A 6,879-nucleotide genomic window follows, 5' to 3' on the forward strand; every position below is an offset into this window, starting at 1 on the left:
GCATGGTAATTTGCTTAAATAATCCTAATATGCTAAGCATACAAGATTTCTAAGAATTCTTATGAGTGTGTTGAATAATATGAAAAGTTTGATGCTTGATAATTGTTTTGAGACATGAAGATGGTGATATTAGAGTCATGCTAGTCGAGTAGTTGTGAATTTGAGAAATACTTGTGTTAAAGTTTGTGATTCCCGTAGCATGCACGTATGGTGAACCGTTATGCGATGAAGTCGGAGCATGCTTTATTTATTGATTGTCTTCCTTATGAGTGGCGGTCGGGGACGAGCGATGGTCTTTTCCTACCAATCTATCCCCCTAGGAGCATGCGCGTAATACTTTGCTTTGATAAATTGTAGATTTTTGCAATAAGTATATGAGCTCTTTATGACTAATGTTGAGTCCATGGATTATACGCACCCTTCTTCCTTCCACCATTGCTAGCCTCTCTAATACCGCACACTTTTCGCCGGTATCATACACCCACCATAAACCTTCCTCAAAACAGCCACCATACCTACCTACCATGGCATTTCCATAGCCATTCCGAGATATATTGCCATGCAACTTTCCACCGTTCCGTTTATTATGACACGCTCCATCATTGTCATATTGCTTTGCATGATCATGTAGTTGACATCGTATTTGTGGCAAAGCCACCGTTCATAATTCTTTCATACATGTCACTCTTGATTCATTGCATATCCCGGTACACCGCCGGAGGCATTCATATAGAGTCATATTTTGTTCTAAGTATCGAGTTGTAAGAAAATAAAAGTGTGATGATCATCATTTTTAGAGCATTGTCCCAAGTGAGGAAAAGGATGATGGAGACTATGATTCCCCCACAAGTCGGGATGAGACTCCGGACGAAAAATAAATAATAATAATAAAAAAGAGGCCATAAAAAAGAGAGAGAAAAGGCCCAAATAAAAAATGAGAGAAAAAGAGAGAAGGGACAATGTTACTATCCTTTTACCGCACTTGTGCTTCAAAGTAGCACCATGATCTTCATGATAGAGAGTCTCTCATTTTTTCACTTTCATATACTAGTGGGAATTTTTCATTATAGAACTTGGCTTGTATATTCCAATGATGGGCTTCCTCAAAATGCCCTAGGTCTTCGTGAGCAAGCGAGTTGGATGCACACCCACTTAGATTCCTTTGTTGAGCTTTCGTATACTTATAGCTCTAGTGCATTCGTTGCATGGCAATCCCTACTCACTCACATTGATATCTATTGATGGGCATCTCCATAGCCCGTTGATACGCCTAGTTGATGTGAGACTATCTTCTCCCTTTTTGTCTTCTCCACAACCACCATTCTATTCCACATATAGTGCTATGTCCATGGCTCACGCTCATGTATTGCGTGAAGATTGAAAAAGTTTTAAAAATGTCAAAAGTATGAAACAATTGCTTGGCTTGTCATCAGGGTTGTGCATGATTTAAATACTTTGTGTGGTGAAGATAGAGCATAGCCCGACTATATGATTTTGTAGGGATAACTTTCTTTGGCCATGTTATTTTGAGAAGACATGATTGCTTTGTTAGTATGCTTGAAGTATTATTATTTTTATGTCAATATTAACTTTTGTCTTGAATCTTTCGGATCTGAATATTCATACCACAATTAAGAAGAATTACATTGAAATTATGCCAAGTAGCAGTCCGCATCAAAAATTCTGTTTTTATCATTTACCTACTCGAGGACGAGCAGGAATAAAGCTTGGGGATGCTTGATACGTCTCCAACATATCTATAATTTTTGATTGCTCCATGCTATATTATCTACTGTTTTGGACATTATTGGGCTTTATTATTCACTTTTATATTATTTTTGGGACTAACCTATTAACCGGAGGCCCAACCCAGAATTGCTGTTTTTTGCCTATTTCAGAGTTTCGCAGAAAAGGAATATCAAACGGAGTCCAAACGGAATGAAACCTTCGGGAACATGATTTTTAGGAAGATTATGATCCGGGAGACTTGGACCCTACGTCAAGAAACAAAGGAGGAGGCCACGAGGTAGGGGGCGCGCCTACCCCCCCCCCCCCAGGGCGCGCCCTCCACCCTCGTGGGCCCCCTGTTGCTCCACCGACGTACTCCTTCCTCCTATATATACCTACGTACCCCCGAACGATCAGATACGGAGCCAAAAGCCTAATTCCACCGCCGCAACCTTCTATACCCACAAGATCCCATCTTGGGGCCTGTTCCGGAGCTCCGCCGGAGAGGGCATCCATCACGGAGGGCTTCTACATCAACACCATAGCCTCTCCGATGAAGTGTGAGTAGTTTACTTCAGACCTTCGGGTCCATAGTTAGTAGCTAGATGGCTTGTTCTCTCTTTTTGGATCTCAATACAATGTTCTCCCCCTCTCTCATGGAGATCTATTCGATGTAATCTTCTTTTTGCGGTGTGTTTGTTGAGACCGATGAATTGTGGGTTTATGATCAAGATTATCTATGAACAATATTTGAATCTTCTCTGCTTTTATGTATGATTGGTTATATTTGCAAGTCTCTTCGAATTATCAGTTTGGTTTGGCCTACTAGATTGATCTTTTTTGCAATGGGAGAAGTGCTTAGCTTTGGGTTCAATCTTGCGGTGTCCTTTCCCAGTGACAGTAGGGGCAGCAAGGCACGTATTGTATTGTTGCCATCGAGGATAACAAGATGGTTTTTTTATCATATTGCATGAATTTATCCCTCTACATCATGTCATCTTGCTTAAGGCATTACTCTGTTTTCATGAACTTAATACTCTAGATGCATGCTGGATAGCGGTCGATGAGTGGAGTAATAGTAGTAGATGCAGGCAGGAGTCGGTCTACTTGTCTCGGACGTGATGCCTATATACATGATCATACCTAGATATTCTCATCACTATGCTCAATTATGTCAATTGCTCAACAGTAATTCGTTCACCCACCGTAAAATACTTATGCTCTTGAGAGAAGCCACTAGTGAAACCTATGGCCCCCGGGTCTATTTTCCATCATATTAATCTCCCTACAACAAGTTATTTCCGGCGCCGTCTTTATTTTGCTTTCTATACTTTGCATCTTTATCACAAAAATACCAAAAATATTATCCTATCATATCTATCAGATCTCACTCTCGTAAGTGACCGTGAAGGGATTGACAACCCCTTATCGCGTTGGTTGCGAGGATTTATTTGTTTTGTGTAGGTGCGAGGGACTCGCACGTAGCCTCCTACTAGATTGATACCTTGGTTCTCAAAAACCGAGGGAAATACTTACGCTACTTTGCTGCATCACCCTTTCCTCTTCAAGGGAAAACCAACGCAGTGCTCAAGAGGTAGCAGGACGTATACTACGTCGAGCCCGTAGCGCCGAAGTTCAATCCATGGTCAGCCGGTCCGATCGTGTTCGATCGTAGGGACCATCCGACCAACATACACCATGGAGGGTATGCAGCCTGAGTGCTCAACCCTATCATCGATGGATTCCACCTCACTAGAGTCCTCATGGACGGAGGTAACAGTCTCAATCTGATATACGAAGATACAGTGAGGAAAATGGGGATCGATCCGTCAAGGATCAAACCCAGTAACACCACCTTTAAGGGGGTCATTCCGGGAGTGGAGGCCCGCTGCACAGGCACCATAACACTTGAAGTATTGTTCGGATCTCCGAATAACTTTTGAAGCAAGGACTTGATCTTCGACATTGCACCTTTTCGCAGCGGCTATCATGCCCTCCTCAGCCGAACAACGTTCGCCAAATTCAACATCATCCCTCATTACGCGTACCTCAAGTTGAAGGTGCCTAGTCCCTCATGCGTCATAATTATCAACGGCAACACATAACACCCACTTCGAACCGAAGAGCACACTGCGGCCCTAGCGGCCGAAGACCACAACGGCCCATATAGGCCCGGATGCTGACCTGCTGTAAAGGCCGGCGACAATAGTAAACGGGTTCGAACCCGTTCCTCGTCATGGGAACCCGCATGCGTTCACTGTAAATAGGGATACGCACGCCACGACACACCCACATTCTTCACGCTCCACGTGCCTCGTCAGCACAACTTCATACTCAAAATACCATGGGCAGCCGTGAGGCATACATTAATAAATCTGAAGTGCATGTTCGGTTAACCTGAACTTCGCAATTACCTCGTCTTCGGGCGACCCGGGGGACCAATTCCGGATACCTCAAAGCATAAAGCATCATCAGCAGGGTCCTCACCCATCAAGGTCTCATCGAAGGTCCCAACCCGCACCTATCAGAACCAAAGGCGCAGACGTGCAGCAGGGCGCAGTGAATGCTTCAAATCACGCACTAGGCCCTGCATCAACCTTTACTCTGTAAATTTTCTTTCTTCCTTTTTCTCTTACAAGTACTGCCTTCATAGTTCGAATTGTACGGTTAGACGTCCTGAGCCTATGAGAAATAATAAAAATACCCTTTATGGTGTTCGGATATCCGCATCTTGCGATTTGTCTATTCCCTTTCCGATTCTCCCCTCGCTCTTCGAACAGCTCAACATGACTCGGTTATATAACCCAGAGCTTGATTTCTCTATCAGCTCGGCACACCAAGTCTGACACCGCTTACCGCTGAGTGTTCGGCGTTCCAGATATTGCACTATATGCATCAAGTTCCGAACCATGTCTTAGGTCAATAGTTGGGTTGCCCGGCTCCTGTGCTTGCCCCTTATGTTCCGCACATTCTGCTAAGAGGGCAAAGGGAGAACCCCTGTGATTGTACTTCTGGCTCGCCCGGTTAAGTACCCCAGGAGGAGAAAGCTGAAAACTGATAGTCATGATAAGCGCGAACTGATCAGCGATCCGATGACGAGGTTTGACTCCGAAAAATCGTTGGCGATTTGACTGTGTCACACGAAGGGTTCGTCTTAGCACAAACCACATGATCGGAAAGGAGTAAGCATTTATCCCCAAATACATCACAATACACCGGGGGCTAGTCCTTAGTCCCCACCGTCAAGCTCCTAAGGCTAAGTGAAAGTAGTAAAACCGAATAGTCTGATTGCCTAGTTTTTCTCACGCACTACCGCCTCCGGGTACCAAGACGTTGGCTAAGGGTAACCGTGCGGAGACGAGAATACCCCTCGCGACATTCACCTGCGGGCCGAAGCCGACGACTGGTAGCTTTCAAATTTAATATACGATAGAATAGGAGTCAAAATTAAAATCAGGAGAATATAAAACAAGTCCGGCGGATGCATTATAAAGCACAAGGTCCAGGTGATACAAAATTAATACAATCACTCAAATATTACATCTTTCAAACACTGGCCCTCTATCGCCCGCGCGCCATTCATCACCTATGCAAAGTACTGCACAGGGAGGCGATGCTCCTTTCCCTTGGGCAGAGGACCAGTGGCCATGTCCATTGGGTTAATCTTCGGCCAATGTACCATGGTCTTTGCGAATGCAAGCCTAGCCCCCTCAAGACACGCTGACCACTTTCCGGCGTCAATCCGGAGCGGCGCCTACCGCAGCTTCAGCACAATGGCTGAAGTAGTGTCCAGAAGGGGCGCGGCAGGCCACAGACTGACACAGAGGTCCTTCAAGGCCAGCTCGGACATCCGATGCATCTCCATCAGCTGCTTCATTTGATCGCTGAGGAGGGGCGGATGCTCGGAATCCAAAAACTGTGACCAAAAGAGCCACTGCGTGGAGTCCTCCTTGAGGGTGACATAGTGCCTCGTTGCGGCTGCCGCATTCTTTGGAAGTTCGGCGAAGACACCTGCGGAGCGCCAGACCCGCGTCAGCAGGGCGGATCTGTTGCGTGGCTTGGCGGAGCTCCTCCCGGATGCCTCGTGCGTCAGTCCTCGGCTCCTCGAGGTCCTTCTCCGCCTTGGATAGCTGGGAGATTGATCCTCCCGACCCTTCTCAAGGGCCTCCAGCTTCTCGGCGGCATCCTGGAGCTCCACTTGGACTTCGGTCACCCGAGCCTCATGCTGCCCAGCAGCAAGCTTGGCCTTCTCAAGCTCGGCCACCGCCTTCTCAGTGGCCGTCTTCTTCTCGGCCGTCTCGGCCTCGGCTTTCTTTAGGGCCTCCCTCAAGCCCTCGACCTCATCGATAGCAGCTGCAAGATCATCAAGATAAAGGATTAGCACACAGTCTAGCTCGTCAATATCTGGCAAATACACATCTTCTCAAAGGGCTTACCTTGCGCCTCATCAAGCCATTTGTTGACAAGGTCAAGCTCTTGATAGGAAAGCTTGAGCTTCCGATCCATCTCATCTAGCACCGCGACATTAGCAGCCGCGGCCAAGGAAGATGCCTGCGTTAGCAAAAGAAATGTCAACATCACTAATCGGCCTACCGAATTTGACCTCCGCAAGTTTTCTTCGAAGCCCTTGTAGTGTCTCAGGGACTGCTAGGTATATGGCCTACCGAAACTAATAATTACAACTGCATTATGAGGAAAAAGCATTACTTGACTTACCTCAAAGCCTGTCAGAAGGCCTTGGACAGCATCGTTCAGTCCGGATTGGATGAACCGAACACCCTGCATAACTGCACTCATAAGAGTGCGGTGCCCGTCAATGATGGCAGAGTTGTCCACCAGCTCCTCCAGCATGTGTGGCGAGCCAGCCGCCGCCCGTGTCAAGGTGTTTGGCACTGACATCGCCCCCCTGGTACATTCCCCGTTGGGAGGAGCCTGTGTAGTCGAAGGCCTTGGGGGCTCGGGAGTGATCGGCAGATGGGGTCCGAAATTGTTCGGACTCCTTTCCCGCGTCAGCTAGGAGGGACGCTCCCTCCTAGTCTAAAGTGACCAAGGCATTGGCCTCCCCCTCTGTGTTCGGAGGGGGAAGAGTCCTTTGGGGCCGCACCTCCTCGACCTCTTCGAGGACCAGAGGAGGCGCAGAATGCGCCATAG

The sequence above is a fragment of the Aegilops tauschii genome, chromosome 2 (genome assembly GCF_002575655.3).
Source record: "Aegilops tauschii subsp. strangulata cultivar AL8/78 chromosome 2, Aet v6.0, whole genome shotgun sequence".
Classification (NCBI taxonomy): Eukaryota; Viridiplantae; Streptophyta; class Magnoliopsida; order Poales; family Poaceae; genus Aegilops; species Aegilops tauschii.